Here is a 13,836-nt window from a genome sequence, read left to right as displayed (position 1 = left end):
CACTGCACCATCCCTTATCCCAGAACATTAACCGGGGGTTACTGGGATACAGTGATGCTGCCCCTGCACCATCCACTATCCTAGAACATTAATCGGGGGTTACTGGGTTACAGTGAGACTGTCACTGCACCATCCCCTCTCCCAGAACATTAACCTGGGGTTACTGTGTTACAGTGATGCTGCCACTGCACCATCCCCTATCCCAGAACATTAACCCGAGGTGACTGGATTACAGTGATGCTGCCACTGCACCATCCCATATCCCAGAAAATTATCCAGGGGTTACTGTGTTACAGTACAGTAAGACTGTCACGGCAGCATCCCCTTTCCCAGAACATTATCCAGGGGTTACTGGGCCACAATACAATAAGACTGTCACTGCACCATCCACTCTCCAAGAACATTTACCGGGGGTTACTGGGCCACAGTACAATAAGACTGTCACTGCACCATCCAATCTCCCACAACATTAACCGGGGGTTACTGCGTTACAGTGACACTCTCACTGCACCATCCCGTCTCCCAGATCATTAACCGGGGGTTACTGGGTTACATTGATGCTGCCACTGCACCATTCCTTATCCCAGAACATTAACCGGGGCTTACTGGGTTACAGTGAGACTGTCACTGCACCAACCCCTTTCCCAGAACATGAACCTGGGGTTACTGTGTTACAGTGATGCTGCCACTGCACAATCCCCTATCCCAGAACATTAACCCGAGGTTACTGGATTACAGTGATGCTGCCACTGCACCATCCCTTATCCCAGAACATTAACCGGGGGTTACTGCGTTACAGTGATGCTGCCACTGCACCATCCCTTATCCCACAACATTAACCGGGGATTACTGGGGTTACAGTGACGCTCTCACTGCACCATCCCGTCTCCCAGATCATTAACCGGGGGTTACTGGGTTACAGTGATGTTGCCACTGCACAATTCCTTATCCCAGAACATTAACCGGGGGTTACTGGGTTACAGAGCAGTGAGACTGTCACTGCACCATCGCCTATCCCAGAACATTAACCGGGGGTTACTGGGTAACAGTGAGACTGCCACTGCACCATCCCTTTTCCAAGAACATTAACCGCGGGTTATTGTGTTACAGTGATGCTGCCACTGCACCATTCCCTCTCCCAGAACATTAACTGGTGGTTACTGCTTTACAGTGAGAATGTCACTGTACCATTCTCTCTCCAAGAACATTAACTGGGGGTTTGTGTGTTACAGTGAGACTGCCACTGCACCAGCCCTTATCCCAGAACATTAACCGGGGGTTACTGGGTTACAGTGCAGTGAGACTGTCACTGCACCATCGCCTAGCCCAGAACATTAACCGGGGGTTACTGGGTTACAGTGCGAAGGCCACTGCACCATCCCTTATCCCAGAACATTAACCGGGGGTTACTGGGTTACAGTGGGATTGCCACTGCACCTTCCCAATCCTAGAACATTAACCGGGGGTTACTGCGTTACAGTGATGCTGCCACTGCACCATCTCTTATCCCAGAAATTAACCGGGGGTTACTGGGTTACAGTGATGCTGCCACTGCACAATCCCCTATCCCAGAACATTACCCGGGTGTTACTGGGTTACTGTGATGTTGCCACTGCACCATCCCCTCTCCGAGAACATTAACCGGGGGTTACTGGGTTACAGTGATGCTGCCACTGCACCATCCCTTATCCCAGAACATTAACCGGGGGTTACTGGGTTACAGTGGGATTGCCACTGCACCATCCCCAATCCTAGAACATTAACCGGGGGTTACTGCGTTACAGTGATGCTGCCACTGCACCATCCCTTATCCCACAACATTAACCGGGGGTTACTGGGTTACAGTGACACTCTCACTGCACCATCCCGTCTCCCAGATCATTAACCGGGGGTTACTGGGTTACAGTGATGTTGCCACTGCACCATTCCTTATCCCAGAACATTAACCGGGGGTTACTGGGTTACAGTGAGACTGTCACTGCACCATCCCTGATCCCAGAACATTAACCGGGGGTTACTGGGTTACAGTGCAGTGAGACTGTCACTGCACCATCGCCTAGCCCAGAACATTAACCGGGGGTTACTGGGTTACAGTGAGACTGCCACTGCACCATCCCTTTTCCAAGAACATTAACCGCGGGTTATTGTGTTACAGTGATGCTACCACTGCACCATCCCCTCTCCCAGAACATTAACTGGGGGTTACTGTGTTACAGTGAGACTGCCACTGCACCATCCACTCTCCCAGAACATTAACCGGGGGTTACTGCGTTACAGTGATGCTGCCACTGCACCATCTCTTATCCCAGAACATTAACCGGGGGTTACTGGGTTACAGTGATGCTGCCACTGCACCATCCCCTCTCCCAGAACATTACCCGGGTGTTACTGGGTTACAGTGATGTTGCCACAGCACCATCCCCTCTCCGAGAACATTACCCGGAGGTTACTGGGTTACAGTGAGACTGTCACTGCACCATCCCATATCCCAGAACATTATCCAGGGGTTACTGTGTTACAGTACAGTAAGACTGTCACGGCAACATCCCCTTTCCCAGAACATTATCCAGGAGTTACTGGGCCACAATACAATAAGACTGTCACTGCACCATCCACTCTCCAAGAACATTTACCGGGGGTTACTGGGCCACAGTACAATAAGACTGTCACTGCACCATCCAATCTCCCAGAACATTAACCGGGGGTTACTGGCTTACAGTGATGCTGCCACTGCACCATCCCTTATCCCAGAACATTAACCGGGGCTTACTGGGTTACACTGATGCTGCCAGTGCACCATCCCCTATCCCAGAACATTAACCTGGGGTTACTGTGTTACAGTGATGCTGCCACTGCACCATTCCCTATCCCAGAACATTAACCCGAGGTTACTGGATTACAGTGATGCTGCCACTGCACCATCCCTTATCCCAGAACATTAACCGGGGGTTACTGCGTTACAGTGATGCTGCCACTGCACCATCCCTTATCCCACAACATTAACCGGGGGTTACTGGGTTACAGTGACACTCTCACTGCACCATCCCGTCTCCCAGATCATTAACCGGGGGTTACTGGGTTACAGTGATGCTGCCACTGCACCATTCCTCATCCCAGAACATTAACCGGGGGTTACTGGGTTACAGTGATGCTGCCACTGCACCATCCCCTATCCCAGAACATTAACCTGGGGTTACTGTGTTACAGTGATGCTGCCACTGCACAATCCCCTATCCCAGAACATTAACCGGAGGTTACTGGATTACAGTGATGCTGCCACTGCACCATCCCTTATCCCAGAACATTAACCGGGGGTTACTGGGTTACAGTGACGCTCTCACTGCAATATCCCATCTCCCAGATCATTAACCGGGGGTTACTGGGTTACAGTGATGTTGCCACTGCACAATTCCTTATCCCAGAACATTAGCCGGGAGTTACTGGGTTACAGTGAGACTGTCACTGCACCATCCCTTATCTCAGAACATTAACCGGGGGTTACTTGGTTACAGTGCAGTGAGACTGTCACTGCACCATCGCCTAGCCCAGAACATTAACCGGGGGTTACTGGGTTACAGTGCGAAGGCCACTGCACCATCCCTTATCCCAGAACATTAACCGGGGGTTACTGGGTTACAGTAGGATTGCCACTGCACCATCCCCAATCCTAGAACATTAACCGGGGGTTACTGCGTTACAGTGATGCTGCCACTGCACCATCTCTTATCCCAGAACATTAACCGGGGGTTACTGGGTTACAGTGATGCTGCCACGGCACCATCCCCTATCCCAGAACATTACCCGGGTGTTACTGGGTTACTGTGATGTTGCCACTGCACCATCCCCTCTCCGAGAACATTAACCGGGGGTTACTGGGTTACAGTACAATAAGACTGTCACTGCAGCAACCCCTCTCCCAGAACATTACCCGGAGGTTACTGGGTTACAGTGAGACTGTCACTGCACCATCCCATATCCCAGAACATTATCCAGTGGTTACTGTCTTACAGTACAGTAAGACTGTCACGGCACCATCCCCTTTCCCAGAACATTAACCAGGGGTTACTGGGTTACAGTACTGTAAGACCGTCACGGCACCATCCCCTTTCCCAGAATATTATCCAGGAGTTACTGGGCCACAATACAATAAGACTGTCACTGCACCATCCCCTATCCCAGAACATTAACCCGAGGTTTCTGGATTACAGTGATGCTGCCACTGCACCATCCCTAATCCCAGAACATTAACCGGGGGTTACTGGGTTACAGTGACACTCTCACTGCACCATCCCGTCTCCCAGATCATTAACCGGGGGTTACTGGGTTACAGTGATGCTGCGACTGCACCATCCCTTATCCCACAACATTAACCGGGGATTACTGGGTTACAGTGACACTCTCACTGCACCATCCCGTCTCCCAGATCATTAACCGGGGGTTACTGGGTTACAGTGATGCTGCCACTGCACCATCCCTTATCCCAGAACATTAACCAGGGGTTACTGTGTTACAGTGATGCTGCCACTGCACCATCCCTTATCCCAGAACATTAACCGGGGATTACTGGGTTACAGTGATGCTGCCACTGCACCATCCCTTATCCCAGAACATTAACCGGGGGTTACTGGGTTACAGTGGGATTGCCACTGCACCATCCCCAATCCTAGAACATTAACCGGGGGTTACTGAGTTACAGTGATGCTGCCACTGCACCATCCCTTATCCAACAACATTAACCGGGGGTTACTGGGTTACAGTGACACTCTCACTGCACCATCCCGTCTCCCAGATCATTAACCGGGGGTTACTGGGTTACAGTGATGTTGCCACTGCACCATTCCTTATCCCAGAACATTAACCGGGGGTTACTGTGTTACAGTGAGACTGTCACTGCACCATCCCTTATCCCAGAACATTAACCGGGGGTTACTGGGTTACAGTGCAGTGTGACTGTCACTGCACCATCGCCAATCCCAGAACATTAACCGGGGGTTACTGGGTTACAGTGAGACTGCCACTGCACCATCCCTTTTCCAAGAACATTAACCGCGGGTTATTGTGTTACAGTGATGTTACCACTGCACCATCCCCTCTCCCAGAACATTAACTGGGGGTTAGTGTGTTACAGTGAGACTGCCACTGCACCATCCCTGATCCCAGAACATTAACCAGGGGTTACTTGGTTAAAGTGGGATTGCCACTGCACCATCCCCAATCCTAGAACATTAACCGGGGGTTACTGCGTTACAGTGATGCTGCCACTGCACCAACCCCTATCCCAGAACATTACCCGGGTGTTACTGGGTTACTGTGATGTTGCCACTGCACCATCCCCTCTCCGAGAACATTAACCGGGGGTTACTGGGTTACAGTACAATAAGACTGTCACTGCAGCAACCCCTCTCCCAGAACATTACCCGGAGGTTACTGGGTTACAGTGAGACTGTCACTGCACCATCCCATATCCCAGAACATTATCCAGGGGTTACTGTGTTACAGTACAGTAAGACTGTCACGGCACCATCCCCTTTCCCAGAACATTATCCAGGAGTTACTGGGCCACAATACAATAAGACTGTCACTGCACCATCCACTCTCCCAGAACATTAACCGGGGGTTACTGTGTTACAGTGATGCTACCATGCACCATTCCCTATCCCAGAACATTAACCCGAGGTTACTGGATTACAGTGATGCTGCCACTGCACCATCCCTTATCCCAGAACATTAACCGGGGATTACTGGGTTACAGTGACACTCTCACTGCACCATCCCGTCTCCCAGATCATTAACCGGGGGTTACTGGGTTACAGTGATGCTGCCACTGCACCATTCCTTATCCCAGAACATTAACCGGGGGTTACTGGGTTACAGTGATGCTGCCACTGCACCATCCCCTATCCCAGAACATTAACCTGGGGTTACTGTGTTACAGTGATGCTGCCACTGCACCATCCCCTATCCCAGAACATTAACCCGAGGTTACTGGATTACAGTGATGCTGCCACTGCACCATCCCTTATCCCAGAACATTAACCGGGGGTTACTTCTAAACTCAAGGGTATTCAAGCCCAGTCGCTCCAATCTTTCAACATAAGATAGTCCCGCCATTCCAGAAATTGACCTCGTGAATCTACGCTGCACCATCCCTTATCCAACAACATTAACCGGGGGTTACTGGGTTACAGTGACACTCTCACTGCACCATCCCGTCTCCCAGATCATTAACCGGGGGTTCCTGGATTATAGTGATGTTGCCACTGCACCATCCCTTATCCCAGAACATTAACCGGGGGTTACTGGGTTACAGTGCAGTGAGACTGTCACTGCACCATCGCCTATCCCAGAACATTAACCGGGGGTTACTGGGTTACAGTGAGACTGCCACTGCACCATCCCTTTTCCAAGAACATTAACCGCGGGTTATTGTGTTACAGTGATGCTACCACTGCACCATCCCCTCTTCCAGAACATTAACTGGGGGTTACTGCTTTACAGTGGGACTGTCACTGTACCATCCCCTCTCCAAGAACATTAACTGGGGGTTAGTGTGTTACAGTGAGACTGCCACTGCACCATCCCTGATCCCAGAACATTAACCGGGGGTTACTGGGTTACAGTGCAGTGAGACTGTCACTGCACCATCGCCTAGCCCAGAACATTAACCGGGGGTTACTGGGTTACAGTGAGACTGCCACTGCACCATCCCTTATCCCAGAACATTAACCGGGGGTTCCTGGGTTAAAGTGGGATTGCCACTGCACCATCCCCAATCCTAGAACATTAACCGGGGGTTACTGCGTTACAGTGATGCTGCCACTGCACCATCCCATATCCCAGAACATTAACCGGGGGTTACTGTGTTACAGTGATGATGCCACTGCACCCTCACCTCTCCCAGAACATTAACCGGGGGTTACTGGGTTACAGTACAATAAGACTGTCACTGCAGGAACCCCTCTCCCAGAACATTACCCAGAGTTTACTGGGTTACAGTGAGACTGTCACTGCACCATCCCATATCCCAGAACATTATCCAGGGGTTACTGTGTTACAGTACAGTAAGACCGTCACGGCACTATCCCCTTTCCCAGAACATTATCCAGGCGTTACTGGGCCACAATACAATAAGACTGTCACTGCAACATCCACTCTCCAAGAACATTAACCGGGGGTTACTGGGCACAGTACAATAAGACTGTCACTGCACCATCCCCTATCCCAGAACATTAACCTGGGGTTACTGTGTTACAGTGATGCTGCCACTGCAGCATTCCCTATCCCAGAACATTAACCCGAGGTTACTGGATTACAGTGATGCTGCCACTGCACCATCCCTTATCCCAGAACATTAACCGGGGGTTACTGCGTTACAGTGATGCTGCCACTGCACCATCCCTTATCCCACAACATTAACCGGGGGTTACTGGGTTACAGTGACACTCTCACTGCACCATCCCGTCTCCCAGATCATTAACCGGGGGTTACTGTGTTACAGTGATGCTGCCACTGCACCATTCCTTATCCCAGAACATTAACCGGGGGTTACTGGGTTACAGTGATGTTGCCACTGCACCATCCCTTATCCCAGAACATTAACCGGGGGTTACTGCGTTACAGTGATGCTACCACTGCACCATCCCTTATCCCACAACATTAACCGGGGGTTACTGGGTTACAGTGACACTCTCACTGCACCATCCCGTCTCCCAGATCATTAACCGGGGGTTACTGGGTTACAGTGATGTTGCCACTGCACCATTCCTTATCCCAGAACATTAACCGGGGGTTACTGGGTTACAGTGAGACTGTCACTGCACCATCCCTTATCCCAGAACATTAACCGGGGGTTACTGGGTTACAGTGCAGTGAGACTGTCAATGCACCATCGCCAATCCCAGAACATTAACCGGGGGTTACTGGGTTACAGTGAGACTGCCACTGCACCATCCCTTTTCCAAGAACATTAACCGCGGGTTATTGTGTTACAGTGATGCTACCACTGCACCATCCCCTCTCCCAGAACATTAACCGGGGGTTACTGCGTTACAGTGATGCTGCCACTGCACCATCTCTTATCCCAGAACATTAACCGGGGGTTACTGGGTTACAGTGATGCTGCCACTGCACCAACCCCTATCCCAGAACATTACCCGGGTGTTACTGGGTTACTGTGATGTTGCCACTGCACCATCCCCTCTCCGAGAACATTAACCGGGGGTTACTGGGTTACAGTACAATAAGACTGTCACTGCAGCAACCCCTCTCCCAGAACATTACCCGGAGGTTACTGGGTTACAGTGAGACTGTCACTGCACCATCCCATATCCCAGAACATTATCCAGGGGTTACTGTGTTACAGTACAGTAAGACTGTCACGGCACCATCCCCTTTCCCAGAACATTATCCAGGAGTTACTGGGCCACAATACAATAAGACTGTCACTGCACCATCCACTCTCCAAGAACATTAACCTGGGGTTACTGGGTTACAGTGATGCTACCACTGCACCATTCCCTATCCCAGAACATTAACCCGAGGTTACTGGATTACAGTGATGCTGCCACTGCACCATCCCTTATCCCAGAACATTAACCGGGGATTACTGGGTTACAGTGACACTCTCACTGCACCATCCCGTCTCCCAGATCATTAACCGGGGGTTACTGGGTTACAGTGATGCTGCCACTGCACCATCCCCTATCCCAGAACATTAACCTGGGGTTACTGTGTTACAGTGATGCTGCCACTGCACCATCCCCGATCCCAGAACATTAACCCGAGGTTACTGGATTACAGTGATGCTGCCACTGCACCATCCCTTATCCCAGAACATTAACCGGGGGTTACTTCTAAACTCAAGGGTATTCAAGCCCAGTCGCTCCAATCTTTCAACATAAGATAGTCCCGCCATTCCAGGAATTGACCTCGTGAATCTACGCTGCACCATCCCTTATCCAACAACATTAACCGGGGGTTACTGGGTTACAGTGACACTCTCACTGCACCATCCCGTCTCCCAGATCATTAACCGGGGGTTACTGGATTATAGTGATGTTGCCACTGCACCATTCCTTATCCCAGAACATTAACCGGGGGTTACTGGGTTACAGTGAGACTGCCACTGCACCATCCCTTTTCCAAGAACATTAACCGCGGGTTATTGTGTTACAGTGATGTTACCACTGCACCATCCCCTCTCCAAGAACATTAACTGGGGGTTAGTGTGTTACAGTGAGACTGCCACTGCACCATCCCCTCTCCCAGAACATTAACCGGGGGTTACTGGGTTACAGTGCAGTGAGACTGTCACTGCACCATCGCCTAGCCCAGAACATTAACCGGGGGTTACTGGGTTACAGTGAGACTGCCACTGCACCATCCCTTATCCCAGAACATTAACCGGGGGTTACTGGGTTAAAGTGGGATTGCCACTGCACCATCCCCAATCCTAGAACATTAACCGGGGGTTACTGCGTTACAGTGATGCTGCCACTGCACCATCCCATATCCCAGAACATTAACCGGGGGTTACTGTGTTACAGTGATGATGCCACTGCACCCTCACCACTCCCAGAACATTAACCGGGGGTTACTGGGTTACAGTACAATAAGACTGTCACTGCAGGAACCCCTCTCCCAGAACATTACCCAGAGTTTACTGGGTTACAGTGAGACTGTCACTGCACCATCCCATATCCCAGAACATTATCCAGGGGTTACTGTGTTACAGTACAGTAAGACCGTCACGGCACCATCCCCTTTCCCAGAACATTATCCAGGCGTTACTGGGCCACAATGCAATAAGACTGTCACTGCAACATCCACTCTCCAAGAACATTAACCGGGGGTTACTGGGCACAGTACAATAAGACTGTCACTGCACCATCCACTCTCCCAGAACATTAACCGGGGCTTACTGGGTTACAGTGATGCTGCCAGTGCACCATCCCCTATCCCAGAACATTAACCTGGGGTTACTGTGTTACAGTGATGCTGCCACTGCAGCATTCCCTATCCCAGAACATTAACCCGAGGTTACTGGATTACAGTGATGCTGCCACTGCACCATCCCTTATCCCAGAACATTAACCGGGGGTTACTGCGTTACAGTGATGCTGCCACTGCACCATCCCTTATCCCACAACATTAACCGGGGGTTACTGGGTTACAGTGACACTCTCACTGCACCATCCCGTCTCCCAGATCATTAACCGGAGGTTACTGTGTTACAGTGATGCTGCCACTGCACCATTCCTTATCCCAGAACATTAACCGGGGGTTACTGGGTTACAGTGAGACTGCCACTGCACCATCCCCTATCCCAGAACATTAACCTGGGGTTACTGGATTACAGTGATGCTGCCACTGCACCATCCCTTATCCCAGAACATTAACCAGGGGTTACTGGGTTACAGGACAGTAAGACTGTCGCTGCACCATCGCCTATCCCAGAACATTAACCAGGGGTTACTGGGTTACTGTGAGAATGCCACTGCACCATCCCCTATCCCAGAACATTAACCGGGAGTTACTGGGTTAAAGTGGGACTGCCACTGCACCCTCCCCTATCCCAGAACATTAACGGGGCTTACTGGGTTACAGTGATGCTGCCACTGCATCATCCCCTATCCCAGAACATTAACCAGGGGGTTAATGGGTTACAGTAATGCTGCTGCTGCACCATCCCCTCTCCCACAACATTAACTGGGGGTTACTATGTTACAGTGAGTCGGCCACTGCACCATGCCCTATCCCAAAACATTAACCGGGGGTTACTGGGTTACAGTGATGCTGCCACTGCACCATCCCATATCCCAGAACATTAACCGGGGGTTACTGTGTTACAGTGATGATGCCACTGCACCCTCACCTCTCCCAGAACGTTAACCGGGGGTTACTGGGTTACAGTAAAATAAGACTGTCACTGCACCATCCCTTATCCCCGGACATTAACCGGGGGTTACTGGGTTTCAGTGATGCTGCCACTGCACCATCCCTTATCCCAGAACATTAACCGGGGGTTACAGTGTTACAGTACAATAAGACTGTCACTGCACCGTCCCCTCTCCCAGAACATTAACCGGGGGTTACTGGGATACAGTGATGCTGCCCCTGCACCATCCATTATCGTAGAACATTAATCGGGGGTTACTGGGTTACAGTGAGACTGTCACTGCACCGTCCCCTCTCCCAGAACATTAACCGTGGGTTACTGGGATACAGTGATGCTGCCCCTGCACCATCCATTATCGTAGAACATTAATCGGGGGTTACTGGGTTACAGTGAGACTGTCACTGCACCATCCCCTCTCCCAGAACATTAACCTGGGGTTACTGCGTTACAGTGATGCTGCCACTGCACCATCCCCTATCCCAGAACGTTAACCCGAGGTTACTGGATTACAGTGATGCTGCCACTGCACCATCCCGTCTCCCAGATCATTAACCGGGGGTTACTGTGTTACAGTGATGCACCATAAGCTATCCCAGAACATTAACCGGGGGTTACTGTGTTACAGTGATGCTGCCACTGTAACATCCCCTATCCCAGAACATTAACCGGGGGTTAATGGGTTACAGTGATGCTGCTGCTGCACCATCCCCTCTCCCACAACATTAACCGGGGGTTACTATGTTACAGTGAGACGGCCAGTGCACCATGCCCTATCCCAAAACATTAACCGGGGGTTACTGGGTTACAGTGATGCTGCCACTGCACCATCCCATATTCCAGAACATTAACCGGGGGTTACGGTGTTACAGTGATGATGCCACTGCACCCTCACTTCTCCCAGAAAGTTAACCGGGGGTTACTGGGTTACGGTAAAATAAGACTGTCACTGCACCATCCCTTATCCCAGGACATTAACCGGGGGTTACTGGGTTACAGTGATGCTGCCACTGCACCATCCCTGATCCCAGAACATTAACCTGGGGTTACTGTGTTACAGTGATGTTGCCACTGCACCATCCCCTATCCCAGAACATTAACCGGGGGTTACTGGGTTTCAGTGATGCTGCCACTGCACCATCCCCTATACCAGAACATTAACCCGGGGTTACTGGATTACAGAGATGCTGCCACTGCACCATCCCTTATCCCAGAACATTAACCGGGGGTTACAGTGTTACCGTACAATAAGACTGTCACTGCACCATCCCCTCTCCCAGAACATTAACCGGGGGTTACTGGGTTACAGTGATGCTGCCACTGCACCATCCCTGATCCCAGAACATTAACCAGGGGTTACTGTGTTACAGTGATGTTGCCACTGCACCATCCCCTATCCCAGAACATTAACCGGGGGTTACTGGGTTTCAGTCTTGCTGCCACTGCACCATCCCACATACCAGAACATTAACCCGGGGTTACTGTGTTACAGTGATGTTGCCACTGCACCATCCCCTATCCCAGAACATTAACCGGGAGTTACTGGGTTACAGTGATTCTGCCACTGCACCATCCCTTATCCCACAACATTAACCGGGGGTTACTGGGTTACAGTGACAGTCTCACTGCACCATCCCGTCTCCCAGATCATTAACCGGGGCTTATTGGGTTACAGTGATGCTGCCACTGCACCATCTCCTCTCCCAGAACATTAACCGGGGTTAGAGTTACAGTACAGTGAGACTGCCACTGCACCATCCCTTATCCCAGAACATTAACTGGCGGTTACTGGGGTACAGTGATGCTGCTGCTGCACCAACCCTATCCCAGAACATTAACCGGGGGTTACTGGGTTACAGTGAGACTGTCACTGCACCATCCCTTATCCCAGAACATTAACCGGGGTTTACTGTGTTAGAGTACATTAAGACTGTCACTGCACCATCCCCTCTCCCACAATATTAACCAGGGGTTACTGGGTTACAGTGATGCTGCCACTGCACCATCCCCTATCCCAGAACCTTAACCAGGGATTACTGGGTTACAGTGATGCTGCCACTGCAGCATCCCCTATCCCAGAACATTAATCGGGGGTTACTGGGTGACAGAGATGCTGCCACTGCACCATCCCTTTTCACAGAACATTAACCGGGGGTTACTGTGTTACAGTGATGCTGCCACTGCACCATCCCCTCTCCCAGAACTTTATCGGGGGTTACTGCTTTACAGTGAGACTGTCACTGCACCATCCCCTCTCCCAGAACATTAACCGGGGGTTTCTGCTTTATAGTGAGACTGTCACTGCACCATCCCTTCTATCAGAACATTAACCGGGGGTTAATGTGATACAGTGAGACTGCCACTGCACCATCCCTTATACCAGAACATTAAACGGGGGTTACTGGGTTACAGTACAATAAGACTGTCACTGCAGCATCCCCTCTCCCAGAACATTAACCGGGGCTTACTGGGTTACAGTGATGCTGACACTGCACCATCCCTTATCCCAGAACATTAACCAGGGGTTACTGGGTTACTGTACAGTGAGACTGTCACTGCACCATTCCCTATCGCAGAACATTAACCGGGGGTTACTGGGTTACAGTGAGACTGTCACTGCACAATCCCTTATCGCAGAAAATTAACCGGGGCTTACTGGGTTACAGTGATGCTGCCACTGCACCATCCCCTCTTCCAGAAAATTAACCGGGGTTACTGGGTTACAGTACAGTGAGACTGCCACTGCACCATCCCTTATCCCAGAACATTAACTGGCGGTTACTGGGGTATAGTGATGCTGCTGCTGCACCATCCCCTATCCCAGAACATTAACCGGGGGTTACTGGGATACAGTGATGCTGCCACTGCACCATCCATTATCCTAGAACATTAATCGGGGGTTTCTGGGTTACAGTGAGACTGTCACTGCACCATCCCCTCTC

The sequence above is a fragment of the Chiloscyllium plagiosum genome, unplaced genomic scaffold (assembly GCF_037043375.1).
Source record: "Chiloscyllium plagiosum isolate Xiang-an unplaced genomic scaffold, Cpla_swu_hap1 HiC_scaffold_8, whole genome shotgun sequence".
Taxonomy (NCBI): domain Eukaryota; kingdom Metazoa; phylum Chordata; class Chondrichthyes; order Orectolobiformes; family Hemiscylliidae; genus Chiloscyllium; species Chiloscyllium plagiosum.
The sequence above is the reverse complement of the archived record's forward strand: the minus strand, read 5'-3'. Positions refer to the sequence as shown.